Raw genomic sequence first — 19,563 nt, forward strand, 5'->3', positions numbered from 1 at the left:
GAAGACAGGATTGACATAAGGTGCCCAAAGCCCAGAACTTGCTCAGTGCAGGAGAGGCTATGGATGTGCCCTTTTAAGGTCCTGGGGTCAGGAGACCTCAACCAGCTATGAGCTCACTTACAAAATGAAGGAGAGGGACTGAATCATTTCTAGGGTCTAAAAATTCCATGATTCTCAGTTTGTAAATGCCTCTGGTGGGGAGGGTGGGTAGTAGGGTGGGGGTAATCTAAGTCCAAGAAATAAGACCCCAGAGAGGACAACGAAGTAGGGGTGAAGTCCTGCAGGGCAGATCAGAGGAAACTGAATATGAATCCTTATGAGGTCTGGATGTAGTGACTGGTTATGGGGTCTGGAACTTGCTGGGGTTATGATCTTGTGGATTCTACCACGAACTTAATAGCCCACTCTTCCTCCATTCCAGATACTACTTAACAATAAACTATAATGCTTATCGATGTAAATGTATGGCATTCTCTCTCCTGGGGCTTGGTTGGATTTAATCTGTCATGTCAGTCAATGTTCTTTGTGGTGCCTTCAGGGCACAGGATGTGTTTTATTTGTGAATTTACAACAGTGCAGTTTTCAGCTAGCTCATCTGGAGTGTTCCTAAAATCCGCGAGTGGGAGCAGGGCAGAGAAGGAAGAATGGATTTCATGTATTAAGTGCCAGATATCCCTAAGTATTTCACATATATTTCATATCATCTTCACAGTAACCTCATGAAGCAGCATTTATTATGCTCATAGATAAAGATGAATTCAAATGGTTAAGTGGCTTGCCCTAGGTCACGAAAACCAAATGGCTGTATACATACTGCTTTGTGTAATGCGTTCTAAGAAAGAGTAAACAGCCTCAGGGCGTTTTGTTAAAGTTGCCTGCACCCCTAAGATGGTTGAGACCACAGTCTCCCCATCACTGGGCTCCGCTGCTGTAAGGCCCCTTGTCCTTTGGGGCTTGGACTGCGCCACTCCGGAGGATGCATTGTCATATCAATATCTGCACACCGCCCCTGACCTTGTTAGAATATTATTTATGACCTCGATCGGAGGTCCCGCGCTCGCTCCTTTCTCCCCTTGGGCTGCGGAACAGAGTGGCTGGGAGAAGTCCTCCTAGACAGGGTTGAGAGTTTGCCGACGGCCCCTGAGAAGCTGGGGCGTTCCGAATTGGCTGAGCCCGAGGCCGGGGGCGGGGAGTTTGCCAAACGTCCCCGGCCGGAATTTCTGCCTCCTAGAGCCACGAGCCCAGAAGCGGGGAGAAGTTGGTGAGGTCGACTAGGGGAGGGTTGCCAGGAATTGAGGACAGACTCCCGCCCCGGTCTACTGAGCTCCCAGAGGAGCGTCTCTGCTGCGTCGGGGCTGAGTGTGGACGCGCTGCGCGCGGCCCCGCCAAGGCTGGTAGTTTGCAGACCGTCCCTGCCGCGGCCCGCTCGGCGGCGGCCCTGCGGCTCCCGCGGCGGCGGCGGCCCCGGGCGCGATCCAGCCCAGGTAGCCGCGCCGCAGGCTCGGGGCGTCGCGACCCAGCGCCTTGGGCCCCGCGGGCACGGCGGCCGGCGGGTGCTCCTGGCTGCTGCTGCTGCCCAACAAGGAGGTAAGAGCTGCCGGATCGGGATGATCGCGTCGGAGCTCGTCATCCTCGCGGGGTGATGCGCGCAGAGGGGACCGCTGGGGGCACGGGGAACCGGGCGCGGGCGAGGAGAGCCCGCACCGGGGTCGGCGCGGTCGGGGGCTTCCTTCCGTCGTTCCTCTGCCGCCTGCGTGGGTGCCCCGGCCCCGGCCTCTCTGCAGGACCCCGGAGTGCAGACGGGGGACGAGCCTTGAGGAGCCCACCTGCCCCCGGCAGCGCCTCCCGGGGGAGGCTGAACCCACCAGGCCCCGTGACGAGGGGGCTTGTCGGCTTTCCTAGGGACAGTCCAAAGGAAGCTCTGGTTGCGCGGGCTGGAGGCGAGCGGCCAGGGATGGTAGATGGGCGCTCGGACCGCGGAGGAGCTCGGTGGGGGTCACGCCGCAGGCGTGGGCCGGGCCGGGGTCCTCGGGACCCAGGCGCACTGGGCGGGCTCGGCCAGAGGCCAGTAGGGAGGAAGGAAGAAGGAGGGAGGCTGGCCCTGAGCCCCTAGGGAGGAGGCATGCGGCGGGCCGGTGCTCCGGGCCTGAGGGTCCAGGAGGCCCGGGGGCGCCCCAGCTGTTAGGGGACGGCCCACGGGTCCACGATCCCGCCGGCGCGCTCAGCGCTGCTGCCGGGTCTGGGAGGCTGCAGGGAGCGCAGAGCCCACACCCGCGCACACACTCCCCGAGAGCATGCTCAGTGCGGTCCTGGGAACTTCCTGCCGAGTCGTGAGCCGCCCCGGCCCCCTCCTGGCCCACTCCTGGCCCTTGGCTCGCAAAGTTGGGGGCGGCGGGGCTAGAGAGTCGTGGGCGCCGCTCTTGCCTGTGGCTCCTCTGCGCCCCTGGCCCCTGCCTCGCCTCAGTTGAGCTCCGCGCTCTGCTCTCCCCCGCTGCCCCCGCAGCCGGGATTGGGGGCGTGGGTGTTAGCCCCTGCTCTCAGTGGCGGGGTGGCCAGAGGCCTGGAGCGCGACTCTCAGCCTGGTGGACCTGCGCGCTGTGCGCCCTCTTGGTGCCCGGACCTGGCGCGGCGAGCAGGCGGGGTGCAAGGGGGTGTGTGAGCCCAGGGACGCTCGCGCACACACTTGCTGTCACACACAAAGCCGTGGTTTTGTAGCCGCCGCGCGGAAGAGCCGAAGAGGGAAGGGGGTGGCGCTTGCATTGTCCAGAGGCGTTTGGAGCGCTGATGGGTGCTTGGCTCCTCAGGGCTGCGGGAACCGGGTGATGTGGATGGATTCAGTCTAGGGCCCGGCCCTCCTGGGACCCACTGCCAGGCCTGGCCCCGGGTGGCCGCCGCTATCTGCACCTGGCTCTGGCGGCCCAGTTAGGGGAGGTTGGGTACTTCTAGGTCTGTGAAGTTGGGAAGGGGCAAACTCGGGTTTCTGTGGGGTTCGGGTGGATGGCAACATCGCACTTGTAAACACACCCAGACCCAAGTGTTAGAGGTAGCACCTCATTCTAAAGAGATGCGAGTGGGAAGCTAGGTCGTTGAACTGACCGCCCACCCCCCAGTTTATTGTCAGGACCTGATCAACTTGGTTTTTACTCCAAGAGACTCCCCAGTGTTAATCTCTGTGTCATGAATGAACATCCTAAGCCTTGCGGCTGCATCAGAACTCCCTTGTCTGACCCGAGAAAATCACTGAACATTTTTTCATGAAGGGCAAAGCACCTGAGATCTTTCGTGAATGAATTTTCACCCCCCTCCCCCCGTCCCCACTTCTTTCCTATAAATTATTTTTGTTGCTATTGTTCAGGGCTGAGATGGGCATCCTCAGATTTATTTGGCAGTTAAGATTAGAGCAAAGCTCTCCTGTCTTTTTTTTTTTTTTTTTTTTTTAAGATGGGGTTTTGCTCTTGTTGCCCAGGCTGGAGTGCAATGGCGCGTTCTCAGCTCACTGCATCCTCAGCTTCCCGGGTTCAAGCGATTCTCTTGCCTCAGCCCCCCAAGTAGCTGGGATTTCAGGCGCCTGTCACCATGCCTGGCTAATTTTTCATTTTTAGTAGAGACGGGGTTTCACCCTATTGGTCAGGCTGGTCGCGAACTCCTGACCTCCGGTGATCCACCTGCCTCGGCTTTCCAAAGTGCTGGAATTATAGGCGTGACCCACCGTGCCCGGCTTAGAGCAAAGCTCTCTTTTCTAGAGAGCTTTTTAGTTTTTTCCAGTTTAGTTTTTTCCTCTTGCCCTCCTCCATCACCCTGCTTTTAAATGCTCATTTAAATGCCCATGTCGTCAGCCTTACTTGGAGAGGCCCTGAAAAGCAAGGTGATGGAGGAGGGGCAAAAGGGTGACTGTTTCACCCTTTGTAGGGGCTGGGAGAAGAGGAGAAGGAAGTTGCTCTGTCTGGCATCTGCCTCTGCTGGGGTGGCTCTGCCTGGGCATAGGGTTTGGGCTTTTTCTTTCATCTCCTCCTTTGTTTCACCCTGCCTTCTTCACTCTAGGACACTCGTGACTGGAGTCATTCGGTGAAGGAATCTGCAGTCCTGCTTTGGAGCTTTGCAGGGTTTGCACCTACACAAGCAGCCACCAGTTGGTTTTAAGGTGAACTGCAATGGCAGGAGGCGTGGGGAGTTCTGCCCCGATCTGCCGGTGGCAACTGTGTGCTCCAGCTGCTGCTGCAGAGCAGCTCATGGGCTTTTTGATCTCCTCAGCAGTGTGCATTTCAAGTGCTTTGTGTCTGGAAGTGTGAATATAGTACTCATTTATATATATTCCCTCATCTGTATACATTTTTATAAAGAGGTGTGTGCCTATGTACATGCATATGCTGTGTTCTTTGGTAGAATCTGGAAGCTGGAAGGGACCTCAGGAAATCACAGGCATTCACATAATCTCTCATCCCATTCAATTTTCTTAGTTTTAAAATAACCAAGCCACCTTCTGTGCAGCCGTCCTCCAAAAGCATTGAAATGCTAGAATCCCCTGTGACCCTAGCTGACGGGGAGGCCTTTGGAAGTAGGAGTTCCCAGGAACTGTTCTAGGTATCACTCTGACATTTGACACAACTTTTCCCTAATGTTCCATGTGTCTCAGGATCTAAGGCATTACAGAGACATCCCTGGATTAATTTTGGCAGGGGACAGGCAGTGACTAGTGTACCCTGCAGAGATGTGTAGAAAACTGCAAAGAGCAGTCATCTGTAAGATCTGGGTTGGAAAGTTTCTGGCCTCTCCTTCCCGTCATACAGACAGATGGCTGCTCTGCTCTTTCTCAAGAGGCTTTAAGCACAGTAGGAACTCAATTGTCTTCCTTCCTCGTTATGTGTCATGGGCTCCTGGCCCTAGGAGGCATGGAGGAGGAGTGGTTGGGAGTGGCATTCTGTGTTGATGCTGTTATAATAGGCCTCAGGAAAGTGTGTGCTGTTAGCTTTGTCTCTGGGGGTTTCCTGTGGTGAATTTCAAAGTTTGGGGAAGGGTCCTGGTGTCAGATGAACAGGTTGATGGGTAGTTTTGCCTGCTATAATTCAGATGATACTTGAGAAAAGGGAGGAAATAATTTTATATGGGGGGATTGCTATCTGGGTGACAATTGAGAAGATAGGGTGAGAAATAAATAAGCATTTGGGACTTGTCAGTGCAGGTTTTACCAGGCTGCCTTTAAAGTTAATAATTGCTTTGAAGTATAGAGTCACTCTTAGTAGCCAGAAGATGGCTACACTTTCAAATTTCTCTTTGAAATTAAGTAATGATCTCTCAAACCCTTAAAGTCTCTAATCTAAGCCATATCCCTATACATGTTTTACATCCTGTGTCAACATTCACAGTTGTGACTGATGCTGGCTGCTGATGAGCATTTATCTAGCATCTGCCATGTGCCATGCACTGGGCTGGTGCTGGGTATAAAGATGTCCTCCTAAATTATCTCACTTTTAATTTATCAGACCTTCTTTTACTGTGTGTTAATGCAAACTAATAGCTCTTGGAAAGCCGCCAAGGTGGGTCCCAGGAGCCTTAGCACTGTAACCACGTTCTCAGCCTGAGGAGTTTGGACTCGAGCTTTGCGTTTGCCCATTTGGGCTGTTTTATTTATTTTTTTCATTGTCACAATTAAGTGCATCGTTCCTTGACTTTGTCATATCTGCAGGGCTATGTGTGTTCATGGGAGGGTTTGGAGGAATCACTTTATTTGTTCAAAATCCCACAGTTCTCTTGTCTAAACACGCAATCTTCTGGAATGGGGACAGGGCTTTCCTCTTGGGACTCTGCCCAGTCTTAAAAATCAGGACAGGCAAGGGTTATACGCTATGGTGGCTGGGTTTGGTGGGAGCAGTTTGTCTTGTAAACTGGCACTGTCTCTTTGTCACCTTCACTGCCAGGCTGGCATTAATGCCTGCTGGATCTTGACCCTTGCTCAAGTGGCTCCCTGCAATGGCTAAGGAATATTTCTCCACTCTATTTCCTGACAAAGTGAACTCAGGAATGAGTTACACTCAAGTACTTCTGTTACTAGTAAGAGTTAACTACTGGTGCTTGCAATAGGTTTACTTTTTAAAATGTCAGCACTTCAAGGTTATCCCTAGAATAATAACAGCCTCACTTATTTGCATCCCTTTGTGATTTGTGTGGCTGGCCCTTGAGGGAACATGTGCCACCCACCCACTCCTGTTTGAACTTCACGCTGTAATGTTGTAGTTCGGTGCACAGACTGCTTATAAGTCCTGTCATGCTGGTGAAATGTTTTTTAAAACTTATTGTAAGTATCCTACAGAGAAAAGCCTTCCACTCTATTTGTTTTGGGTCTTTTCCATGTCTGGGTCCCCGCGTGGGAGTTTGTTATGTTGGTGATCATCATAGAGATTGTATTATATGTCTTGGTGGAGAAACATCAGAAAAGGTGGGCAAGAAAATAGGAATGATGGCGATGAAAAACATCTATCTTCCCCGATTGGCATTATTGCAGATGCTTCTTTTGTACTCCAGGTATTTCCCTGAACAATGAGGTAGATGCTGTGTTATTCCCGGTTTATACATGGAGAGACTGTAACATCGTGAGGTCAGGAAATCTAGCTAAGGTCACAAACAGCTACTGAGTGGCAGAGCAAGGATTTGAAACCAGGTGGTCTAGGTCCAGAGCCAGTGTGGGTTGGGCTGTGAGTAGTGGTTAAGGCTGATGAGCCTGCCCTGTACTAGCCAGCACCTTCTTTCCAACCCAAGCCGAGAGGGCTTCATAGATACCCAGCGGCACCGCAGGGGGGCCCTCCTCTTTCTAGCTGAGGTCACCATGCAGAGAGTTGGAGGGACCTTCTCAAACTCTCACCAGCAGGCAACTGTGGCAAAGCTGGACCTCACATCTCATCTGTGGTCCCACAGGAACAGTTGGTAACAGTTGATAATGGGTGCCTGCCTGCTTTGTTTATAGGGATGATACAGGAAGAGAATTGATGGCTACTGGGCATCTGTTCCTCCCTGGAGCCCACTGTGTGCTCACACCCAGCTTCACCTTGGAATGTGGTGGGGAGCAGGTTGGTGTGGCCCCGTTCCCTCCTATCATCCCCAGCTGGGAGAATCTATGTCCTTTGGAATGAAGGGTTCCCTTTCTCATGTCATCTTTTAAGTTTGACATCATAAGAATTCAGTCTAGGCTGGATTTTCCATTTCACTCTTACTAATTCTCTGTGTTTTAGGGCTGCTGGCTCCTCTCAGCCTTGATTTCCTTTCTTTAGGAGTATGGGGTGGGTGAGGGGTGACCTGGAAGAGGTATGAGGACTCTTCCTTAACATTTCTGATAAAGGGTGCCTGTAAAGATGTTCCCGCAGTGTCTGTGGAATCCTAGAGAGAGAGCAGGGCCACACAAAATGCTCCTCTGAACCCGAGGTCGCCACACTTTCTGGAATCTTCCCGTTGGACATAGCAGTGAGCACCCATTTCCTTTCCTGCCCTCACCTACTCCTGATTCGGAATGCTTCTGCTGAATAAATAGTCCCTGGCTACCCAAGGAGTTTAAAGTCTAAGCCTGGTCAGTGCACACCCAGGAGAGTTAAGTTTAGTGATAAAGGGAAATGTAGATGAAGAACACACTAATTCAGCCCGTGTGACCACTTTGGGCCTCAGTTGTTAGGTTGAGACGTAAGAGGGGATTGAAGGCACTCCAAAGATCTGTTCAGTTCGTCATCTTGCTTAATCCTATACATGTGGCAAAAGAGGTGTAACATAACTGAAATTCCCTTATTAAATTGAAAAGAAGGTTGAGAACACATTCAGATTGTTTTTGCCCTTACCGGTAGACTATTTAGCAGACAGCTGAAAAGCTTAACTAAGAAGAATCAGCCCTTTATTGTTACTCTCTTTGGGGATGTTTATCTTTGTATGTTTAGAAATAAAAAACCTTGGTCCTTACTTTCAGCCCTGAAATAACCTGCTTTCCTTTAGTGAAGCTATTTTTTCCCTTGGGAAATTGAGATTAATTGAGATTCAAAGAGTAGGGACGATGACCAGGCTCATAGCCTTCTGTGGTTCCTCACACAGCGCCCTGGGGATGTGGCTAGGTGTTTACATACTGCCACCAGCAGGGCCAGATTCTGTCTACACATTCAGTGTGTAACTACTACCTTTCAACGTAAGAGAGTTTGGTGTCAGTCTTCTTGCGGTTTTGCAGCTGCTTTTTTTTTTTTTTTTTAACCATCTGTTATTTTCACCTCCAGTTTGTTATTTACAAGCATCCATGCCGGTGAGTTTTCTAAATGACCGATTCTTTCTTGGATGCAAAGAAAAAGCACCATCTTTGCCTCATGCAGTGTGTGATCTCTCTGTTTTCCTTTGGCATCTTTCTTAGTGTTTCTGTTTGGTATATTTCCTTCCTCCCCTTTCCTGTAATGTTTAGAGCACCTACGGTTAGAGGCCCCACCCGGTGAGGATATGGCAGGGAAGAGGAGTTTCCCTCTGTCCCCTTCCCCCAGTAATCTTCATCATGCAGTGTCCCCAGTCTTGTGTAAGACCTTTGCAAACATGGCTTCAAGCCCCTCTGTTCATCTTGATTGCCTTCCCTCTGTAAAAAAAGTTCTTAATGGGACATTCTCCCTTTCTTCCTTTGATTTTTAGCTATGATGCTTGGCAGTTTTAAAGATGACATTGTTATGTGGGCAGTCTTCACTGTACATTACACACAAATATAATTCTTCTGGGTAAATAGGATCAACTTTTACAGGTTCACCATTCCTCCTTTGCAATTCTTATGTGCAGTGAGCTCCATCAAGGGAAAGGATCCCCCTTCCCCCGCCCCCAGGCTTGTTCCAAATAAACCCCCCCACAAAACAAAAAAAGAAACACGTAGCTCCAATAAAGAAAGGAGTGTCATGGAGCTCTCATGGGTGCAGGCTGGAAGCTCCAGGCCTGGTGTGCTGGAGCCACGAGATGAGCTGTCCAGGCAGCGTGGCATCGTGAGTGAACTCCGACTGTGGCAGGTGAGGCTTCTGCACTTAGCTGACTGTCTTCATGTGGACCGATTCTGTGCTTAGTGATTCTGATTTCTTATCTGAAAAGCGATGCATCACTTAACTTCTACACTTGGAGGGTTCTACTAGTGTGCCTGTGTGGCTGGGTTCTGCACACTCAGCTACTTCAGTTTCTTTAGTCTGTCCTTAAAAAGATTCCTAGGTCTGTTCCTGGTTTTGAGGTTCCATTTGTTCATTATGCTCTTTTAGAGTTCATCTTTTAAAATCAGTCTGTCGACATTTTTTTTTCTCTTAGCACAATTTGTGGTCTCATGCAGGTCAACAAATTGGGACTCTGAATGTGAGCGTGTGTGTCCACACACCACTAGGGCTTATTACCTTATTGTTAATGTTATCTTAAGAAAAAGTGGAGGCTGGGTGCAGTGGCTTATGCCTGTAATCCCAGCACTCTCAGACACTGAAATGAGAGGATTGCTTGAGCCCAGCCTGAGCAACAAAGCAAGACTCCTGCCTCTACAAAAAAAAAGAAAGAAAGAAAGAAAGAGAGAAAGAGAGAAGGAGAAGGAGAGAAAGAAAGAAAAGAAAAAGGAAAGAAAGAAAGAGAGAGAGAAAGAAGGAAAAAAAAAAGAAAGAGGGAGTGATCAGAGAGCTGCAGGTTTGGAGTAGCCATCAGTTAAAGGAAGTCTGCAGAAAGTTTCTGTGAAAGGATTTTGTTACTATGGCCTTTCCCCTAGTGCCAGCTTGTTAAGAAGTGTAGGTAGGGGATCCTTGGTAATACCATGTATTAAGATTTTATTGTTCTTCCTGTAAAGTGTTTTTCGTGATAATGAGTTGCTTATTCTATAATAGTGCCTTTTCTCTATTTCTGTAAGCAGAATCAAATACAACTCTCAAGTTTTATTTGTTCTTTTTTTTTTTTTTTCTCTTTAGAGACAGGGTCTTGCTCTGTCACCCAGGCTAAAGTGCAGTGCTGCAATCATAGCTCACTGTAACCTCCAACTCCTGGGCTGAAGTGATTCTCTTGCCTCAGCTTCTTGAGTAGCTAGGGCTACAGGCGTGTGCCACCATGCCTGGCTAAATTTTTTTTAAGTTTTTATTTTTTTGGAGAGACAGGAGTCTTACTATGTTGCCCAGCCTGGTCTTGAAGTCCTGGCCTGAAGCGATTCTACTGCCTTAGTCTCTCAAAATGCTCTGATCACAGTTGTGAGCTGCCGTGCCCAGACAGCTTTCCATGTTTTGATGCCATGTCTGGTTAATACTCTCTTAAGTTTCCGAGTTTCTTCCTCCTAGTTCAGTGGTTTCAAATGTAACTTTTCTATTTCTTCATTGTCAGTCTCTAATAGAAATACTACAGGATTACTTCTATTGCTGCTGTAACAGCCACAAACTTAGCAGTTAAAGCCCCACACATTTATTCTCTTTGAATTCTATAGGTGAGAGGTCCTTTATAGGTCTCATGGACCAAGATCAAGGTGTCTGTTCCTTAATGAGGCTTGAAGGGAGAATCGGTCTCCTTGCCTTTTCTAGCTTCTAGAGGCTGCCCACGTTCCTAGGCTCGTGCCCCCTTCTCCAGTTTCAATGCCCGAAGTGTCCAGCCGAGTCCTTGTCTCTCTGCCATCACACTGATACTCTCACCAAGCTGGAAAAGATTCTCTGCTTTTCAGGATTGATGTGATTAGATTAGACCAAGCAGGGTAATGCAGCATAATCTCCCATCTACAGGTCCTTGATATAACGCCATCTCCCTGTAAGGCAACAGAAGCACAGGTTCCAGGGATTAGTATATGATGAACATCTTTGGGGGCCCTTTTTCTGCCTACCACAGTCCTCAAAGCTCCAAATAAGGAACTGGTTCTTTGCTCTTTATGTAAAACAACTGTTTTTCTTTGCAAAGAAGGGTTACTGTTGCAGGATCTGTTCTTCTCCCCTTTGAACATATTCAAATCAACTATTTGCAAAAACATTGGTATTTAAATAAGGTTTGAGGTCTGCTGAGAGCAGATGCTGAGCTGAGTACTTTTACTTGTTCTGGCTTATGTAATTGTGAGCCGTCCTACTATTAGAGTGGGGAAACTGAGGTGCAAAGGAAACGTGCCCAGGGTCACACAGCCAGAAGTGGCAGAGCCAGCGTACAAAAGGCTACATTCCCGAAATTGGCATTCTTTTCACTCTGCTTTTCTGCCTTACAAGCGATAAGGCAAAAACACAATGAGAAATGGTAATGGAAAACCTTAAAATAATGTAAAACCTCTCTGCTTCTGCCAGGGTGATCATGATAAACAATAAATATTTGCCTGCGGTAGATTGATTTTTTTTTTTTTTTTTAACTAATGGCCTCCATTAATGGCCTCCCTGAACTCCCTGTATCCACTATCCACACTCTTTGCCCTATAACTTTGCAGCTTTTCTTCCTCCTTCCTTCTTCCCCCACCCTGGTCCCCTGCGCCCCGTTTGGCTATGTGACTTTCTTTGGCCAGTGGGATGTTAGCACATGCTGTGTATAAGCAGAGTTGTGAAAAGTGGCTGTTTCTGATTGCCTTTTACATAACTGGGCTTGCACTTTCAGACCCCGCCACCTCCATGAGATCGTACCCAGGCTAGCCCAGTGGAGGGGCCAGGTTTGTGCTTGTGGATTCCATCCTAGACCGGCCAATGCCATCTGACCTGTCAGCTGTGTGCTGTCTCCTGAGCAGGTCTAGGTCGGCCAGGGTCACCTGAATCACCCACGGGCTGACCTATAGAGATGGGCAAATCATCCATGGTTGTTGCAAGCCACTGAGTTTGGGGGAAGTTTGCTATAGAGCAGTTGTTAACTGATGCGCAGCTCATATCAAATGTTTGAATAGTGCAGAAAGTAATTTTTGTGTCCTTTTAAAAATCCTTTTGTTAGTTACTACTTGTAACTAATTAATATTCTTTTAAGATTGTACTTAGGTTCAACAACTTGCCCATTGTATCTGCCCCTTTTTCCCTTTTTAGAAAACCATTGAAATCCTTTATATTTTAACCAATTTCACTCAGAAACAGACTAATTTTCCTTTCTGAAACTGTTTATCTTCTAATATGGTGGCTTTTGACCCCAACCTAGAGTAAGAAATACATGCTGACTCAGAACTCACGTATGTAAGTAGATAATCGCAGGAAAAGTTTCATAAAAAGTACTTAACCTTTATAGTGGCCTCTGGTGTTTTCTATTTTGTTCTATTTCATTGTCTTAAAAATTCTGGTCAGTGGTCAGGTGACAGGTGACTGGCTGCCTATTTTGTAAATAAAGTTTTATTGGCACATACCCAATCCCATTTGTTCTTCTGTTGTTTATGGCTACTTTCACACTACAATGGCAGAGGCCAGTGGTTGTGACTAATAGAGATGATCTGGCCTGCAAAGCCTCAAGTATTTACTCTCTGGCCCAAGAAGAAAAGTTTTCTGATCTTTGCACTGAATGGATTTCATAACCCATCAGTTAGTTGTGACCTTCTATTTGGAAGACCCTGTTCAAGTGACCCTTCGCTCTCCTCATACCCTTCTAGAGAGGACAGTGAACACATCTGGCAGATGTGAAAACTCACCCTTCTTTGTTTACTTAGAATCAACAATTAAGTCCTTGCCTTCTAACATTACACCCAATTGGCTTATGTAGGAAACTTTTCAAGCATTTCTAAATTGTTTCATTATAAGTAGTGTTATGCCCACCCTTCTTAATTTATTTTTAAATATGGCTTTCCAGTGGAAACTAACTGGAATTAAAATGGACACAAATACCATTCAAGTGCTAGTTATTTATTCATTAGATCCCAGCAGTGCCTTTTTTGGTGATATAATGGAGTTCATTAGTGGGAAAGGCAAAGAAACAGTGATCCTAGCTTCCCTTACAACACCTTTCTGGCAGCTGGGCCTTATTGCCACATTTCTGAATTAGGGTGGTATTATTTCTGAGCAGAATAAAATTTAGAGACATTAAATCATGGAATTCTGTGGTTGAAAAGACTTTGGAATTTTTTTAAAACTCAGATTTAATTGGCTCCTTAAAGGCCAAATTTTTCCAATACCTTCATTTTTCCAAGCCTGTCAAGAAAGGACAACATCGTTATTTATGTTGTGTGGCTCATGGGATTGATGAGAAAGAGCTGAGGCAGAAAACCTTCAGAGGGATCTGGATATGTCTTTGTAGAATCTGAAATGCCAGGTGAAGGATGGTCCCTGGCCCATTTATTTATTGTCAGTGAGAATGGAATCAAAATAAATGAGCTTAAACTACAGCATGAAGAGCTTAGGTAAAATCTGAGACACATCCCTCAAATAAGGTCAGTTCATTGATATTAGAATAGGTTATCCGGTAATCTTAATAGATTCATTGCATACAGCAAGTCAATATGGAGAGAAACTGGGTTGCAGCAGAGAAAGAGGTTTAAGCAAAGGGCCACCGAATGAGGGGAGGGGAGGAAACCTCAAATCCATCTCTCTGAGAAGTTTGGGTTAGGGTTTTTAAGGGTTTTGGAGAGGGCCAGGCTTGGAGGTTGTTGATTGGTCGAAAAGTGCAGGGTGAACGTGGGACAGGGAGGTGAACCACCTGCATTCTCATGTGATCCATTCCTCTGTGGGGGTCTTCAAACTGGTTGTTGGAATTCAGGGTCTGAAAAACATTTTAAGCTATCCTTAAAAAAAAGGCCTTATGATACTACTGTCCGAGATCCTGTCTGTAAGAACAATGGGGATGCAAATCAATTCCTAAACTGTCTTATGACTCCAATATCAGAAATCCTACTTATAGGAACAATGGGGATGCAAATGGCCACTATCTAGTGCTATGTGACTTTTAGAAACAGGGAAGCAGGCCAAGGTGCAGCCTGACTAGTGCTTCATTGTAACCATATTTCAGTCCAGAAGCTGGCATGCAATTCTTACCAACCTTGTAGGGATGGTTTCACTCCTAAGCATTTTTGATGTTAGCTGCTGCCCTTTGTTCGATGGATGGCTGTCCTTCCTGGTGGTTGGATGCCTTTAATTAATAAAGATTCTTCTGAGTGCTAGCAACAGAAACCTGCTGGAGCTTGCTTCAGTGGAAATAGAGAACTCACATTAGGAACACAGGGATAGGGTCCAGGAGCCCTCTGCAGCCTGGGATCGAGGCTCTAGGAACCCCAGAAATCCTTGTTGCTCTCCTCTCTGCTTCCATCTGCCTGGCTGCTTAATTCTCCTCCCTGCCTTATTCTGCTTTTCTTGTCCCAAGGGCAGAACTCTGGGTAAGGGGATTTGTTACAGGGTCTAGGCCACACAACAAGGCTGATCTTTCTTTTGTAATGCCAGTTCTGGTTTTCCCTCGGTGCCCAGCTTGAGATCACCCAGAGGTGGGCAGGGGATGGCACCTGGAGAAAGGACTCTGGCCTAGACCCAGGCCCTATAATGTTATTGGGGGCATTTCAGCAATTTGGTGGGGGGGGGGCAATTTTGATTGTCAGTGATGGAGGAGAGCTACTAGCATTTATTGGATGGGGACCAGGGATGCTAAACATCTGTAATGGGTAGAGCAGTTGTGTATCACAAAATGTTTCCTGTTACCCACTAGACAATCATGGACAAGCAAAATCTGAACCTAGACCTAACTTAAGTATAAGCAAATAATTGTTGCACAGTTTAAGTAAACATCAATTTTTCCAATTAGTGAAGAAAGATTGTGCTTTCTTTTGTTAGGAAATTTACCATTTTGGAAACTCACACTACCTATAGAATTAGCACATCACCTGTATCAGCCCACCTTTGTAGCTGACGCATTGAAAAAATTTCACATTAAAGTGCAGGCATCTAATGGCTCTATTATGTCTTTTAGAGTGATCTTGCCCAGCTAATTGCATATTGAAATCCGTTAGGTTTGTCATAAATTACTTTCCTTTATTGTCTTTTCTGTCAATCTTAGGACATGAAATGTATATGTTTGAAACTGTGTTTAGGTAGGTTATCTGAGCATTTGGTTCAGACAGTAAAGAGAGTGTTATAAGCTCACTATGAGCCCCAGGGGCTTTGGGGCTGATAAGGTTTAGAACACTGCACTAGGGGAAATGAATTGTAAAGTAATATTTTTTCTCTAGCCCAATGATTCAGCTGAATTAATACTTTTAATGCGAAGCATTTTTTAAAAAAAGCGAACTGGCCTGGCACGGTGGCTTATGCCTGTAATCCCAGCACTTTGGGAGGCCGAGGCAGGCGGATCACAAGGTCAAGAGATCGAGACCATCCTGGCCAACATGGTGAAACCTCGTCTCTACTAAAAATACAAAAATTAGCTGGGCGTGGTGGCGGACGCCTGTAGTCCCAGCTACTTGGGAGGCAGAGGCAGGAGAATTGCTTAAACCCGGGAGGCAGAGGTTGCAGTGAGCTGAGATCACACCACTGTACTCCAGCCTGGCAACAGAGTGAGACTCCATCTCAAAAAAAAAAGAAACCTTGGCCCATGCATGGGGTATAGCAGAAATAGAGATATTGGCCCCATAGTGCTCCTCCCCGAGCCACACCCATGGGTGGTGGACTGTCCTTGTACAACCTCCACCCTCCCATATATACAGTTAGTTTTTGGCTCTTGCTGGGCCATGGCTCCCATGTAGGTCTCTGCATTATTCTGGAAAAACTGCAGGAGCAGAAGGCAAAATTAGGTTGTCACATGAGTTTCATAACTACACAAGGTTTCGGGGAGACCTGTGAGCTTGCAGGGGAAAATATTACACTTTCATTTTCACTAACTTCTAGCCAAAATTTAGCAATTCTTTCACTTTGGAAGGTTGCACATAAGGCACAGTAGTATTAGTGCTGTTTGTGACTTTGTCACCAATAGAAATCTAATATTTTCATGTCACATTAGAGATGATTAACACGTATGTTGAAATATCAATATTCATCACCACTTTGAAATTATGGTGGCAGTTGCACTTGTTGCTAGATAGTGTTAATGTGTTAAGATATAAGCTGCAGGTATTGCCATATCACAATTAAAAAAAAAAAATGTGGGGCCGGGCGCGGTGGCTCACACCTGTAATCCCAGCACTTTGGGGGCCTGAGGCGGGTGGATCACAAGGTCAGGAGTTTGAGACCAGCCCGGCCAATATGGCAAAACCCCATTTCTACTAAAAATACAAAAAAATTAGCCGGGCATGGTGGTGGGCGCCTGTAGTCCCAGCTACTCGGGAGGCTGAGGCAGGAGAATGGTGTGAACTTGGGAAGCGGAGCTTGCAGTGAGCCGAGATTGTGCCACTGCACTCCAGCTTGGGTGACAGAGCGAGACTCCATCTCAAAAAAAAAAAAAAAAAAATTGGGGGGCCGGACGCAGTGGCTCATGCCTGTAATCCCAGCACTTTGGGAGGCCAAGGCGGGTGGATCACTTGAGGTCAGGAGTTTGAGACCAGCATGACCAACATGGCAAAATCCTCTCTCTACTAAAAATAAAAAATTAGCCGAGCATGGTGGCGGAGTGTTTGTAATCCCAGCTACCAGGGTGGCTGAGGCAGGAGAATCGCTTGAACCCCGGAGGCAAAGGTTGCAGTGAGCTGAGTTCACGCCACAGCACTCCAGCCTGGGCAACAGGGTGAGACTCTGTCTCAAAATACATGAATAAATAAAATAATAAATGAATATAAAAAATATTTTGGTAACTATATTTCAATATAATTGATTTCCTCTGCAGTCCTGTGTATTTTATTTTATGCATTAAAAAAATCTTTCTGAGAAGAAGTCCATAGGCTGCCCCTAGTTCGCCAAGGGATACAATAGAATTGTGGTGTGTTCTAGACCCTGCACACCCACTGTTCCCCTTCCCTCCTCTTCATTAAGAGTTGACCTCCTCCTGACTTGGGCTTCCTCCAAGGCTGTCAATTATGTGTGTAGCGTGGGTGTAGGCTTATCTCCAACTTTTTTTCTTAGACCTGGTCAAATAATTGAGCTCTGTTATTGGCTCACTCTTTTATCATATGCAAGGAGGCAAGTTTATCAGAACGTTCCTCCAGCAAAGCCGTATCTGTCACTACAAGGTACATGATTCATTTAAAGCCAAATGTCCTAATTATCTGAATCCTAAACAGAAGTCTGACTTGAGCTTCAGTTTCAGTTTTTCAAGTGGAGAAAACCCACAGACATTCTGCAGGAAAATGCCCTAAATACACATTAACCACCTGTTTTCCTCTTGGTGTGCTTTAAGGTTCTATCATCACCAACAGCACTCTAAGAAATACCCCGCTGCCCAAGAAGTATGTTGTGTACATGGTTGCCGGGGGTGTCTTCCTGTTGGCGTATGGCTTTGGAGAGAGGGACATCCCCTAGAAATTGGGGCTTGGCTTGGAGGCAGTCAGTGCCATAGGAATGCACTTCCTCTGGGCTTCCCGCTTTCCACTCAGTGAGTCCAGCCCAGAGGGTGCTGTGCCGCTGCGATAACTGGATTTCTGAGAGTGGAGTCAGCATTTTTTTGTTTCTGGAAACTTCTCTTGATAGGAAATGACTGTCCACAGAAGAGCTTACTGTACTGCGCCTCGCCGGTCTCCAGACTTGAAGTCATTGCTGTGCTGCCATGGGCATCTCTTTCCTCTCGTCGCTATATTTAGAGCATGAAAATGCTGAACATTTCCTTTCTGTTTCTTTAGAAGTCAGAGCGGGGAGGGATTTCTTGTATTCAACACAAATCCCTCCGACAACCATATTAAAAGACGGTGGGAGTAATAATTTTTCGTTCTTTGTTTAAAAAATATTAACACTGAAGCTTGGACTAGAATAGTCTATTTTTTTTTCTGCTTCATTTTTCTATGGATTTTGTTATTGATCAGTTTTATCATTGAGGCAGTTCCATTACATTGTATTCTTACTGTTTAAAGAGAATGTATCTGTATTTAACAAGTTTATCAATGAAGGGATAGCATCTCATCTTTCTTTTTCTTTTTCTTTTTGCAAATGGAAATAGCAAAGTTTTGTTGCTTTCTGAGTCACTGATTGATATTACAGATTTGTGTTCAAGATTGTTGGCACAATTAGGCCTATTATTATTATTATTATTTTGAGACAGAATCTTGCTCTGTTGCCCAGGCTAGAGGGCAGTGGCACTGGTCACTGGTTTCAAACTCCCGGGATCAAGTGATCCTCCCACCTCAGCCCCCCAAAGTCCTGGGATTATAGACGCGAGTCTGGCCTAGGCCTAATTTTTAAAGTGAGATACCTAAGATAATTTTATTAAGAAGCTGTTCTTCTATCATTGCCTTTTTTTTTTTTGTTTTTGGCTTGAGAAAGCAAGAAATTCACCAAATTTACTCACTAAGAGGTAGTGATTCAGTCTGTAGGATCTCTGGCCACTCCTCTCCCCCACTCCAAACCACATTCACTTGAACTGTTTCGTAGATCTTAATCCTGCTTTGTGGAGAGCATAAATAAAATCCAGAAGGTCTAAAGTGTAAGAGTCAAAATACCCATGTGTGGTCCATCTTCTGGTCAGATGGATGACAGAATTAATTGTGCAGCTGCTGGACACGGATAGATCCCATTACCATTTTATAGACCATATCACAGTAGAAAGTGGAAAATATAGGTCCTGTCTTCAACTTGACAACCAAAAGGCGAGGACCTCACACGTACGGAAGAATGCTTTCTCTCTGAGAACAGTCCTTTTGAGCATGGTTGCTGGTGTACAGGGAATACTGGGTCCTCCTGTGACCGCATCTCATGCACACTGTCTAATGTCATGTTTGGGATAACCATGTATATTAGCTTCCCTTATTTTCACTGGACAAACGTGAAACTCATGTGGGAAAGTGAAGTATGTTGTCTGGGGTGACTCACATAATAAGCAAGGTGGTCATATAATTTATCATCTGAATCAGGATGCTTTTGAGAGTGAAGAGGGGTGCTATTGATGATTATGCTGGGATAACGGGCATAAAAGGGGATATGTGGTTCCCCTACTGATAAGGTACAGATTGGGGGTTGAATGCAGGTCTCTGATCTTAAATCATTCCTACTTTCCATTACATGCTGTTAGATCAGGCCACTCTGTCTGCAAATGAATTGGTAAGGCACAGATGGAAGAACCTTCTGAAGTTGAGTTTTGCTCCAAGAATAGAGCCAAAGAGAAATTCTCTAAGTCTAGGCGAAAGGTCTTTTTGGCCAGAGAAATGTCTACTAGAGATCTTCTTTCATGTAAAAACATGGAAAGGGTTTTGTTGGAAAGACAGTTTCTTCCTTTATAAAAATGGTTTTCCATTGTTCGTTTAAAAGAATGGGTCTGCTTTAGCATTTATAAGAAAGATGGAGTAAGAGTCACAGAATCTCATATCCAGGGCAGACATCTTCATAGTCTGTGGCTGTTAAGATCCAGAATGGCAGATGAATTCTTTAATAGTAAGGTGTGTAGATACAAATTTACTCCTCCTGTTTTTAGCACTCTGGCCGTGGCTGCTATCAATGAGGTAATTTTGTGTATGATATAATCATTACTCTGAGATGTTAAGGTAAAAATCCCAGCCCTCAAATAGACTGTTTTGCCACACCAGGGCTTGTGACAAGCCTTTGTGCCTCTGTGAGCTTCAGACACAGGTGTGCGAACACACCC

General features: G+C 46.5%; 1 protein-coding gene across 4 annotated transcripts in view; it reads left to right on the top strand.

Moving 5' to 3' along the window:
• Positions 1-1,229: 1,229 nt before the first annotated feature.
• The window catches only part of MGAT5 (alpha-1,6-mannosylglycoprotein 6-beta-N-acetylglucosaminyltransferase), a 329,469-nt gene continuing 311,135 nt past the window's right edge, over positions 1,230-19,563 (top strand). For all 4 annotated transcript variants that reach the window (XM_005572984.5, XM_074008906.1, XM_005572985.5 and 1 more), the window contains exon 1: positions 1,230-1,587. The gene's annotated coding sequence lies outside the window, so the exon portion shown is untranslated. The remainder of the gene's footprint in view (positions 1,588-19,563) is intronic.

The sequence above is a fragment of the Macaca fascicularis genome, chromosome 12, assembly GCF_037993035.2.
Source record: "Macaca fascicularis isolate 582-1 chromosome 12, T2T-MFA8v1.1".
In the NCBI taxonomy this organism is placed as follows: Eukaryota; Metazoa; Chordata; class Mammalia; order Primates; family Cercopithecidae; genus Macaca; species Macaca fascicularis.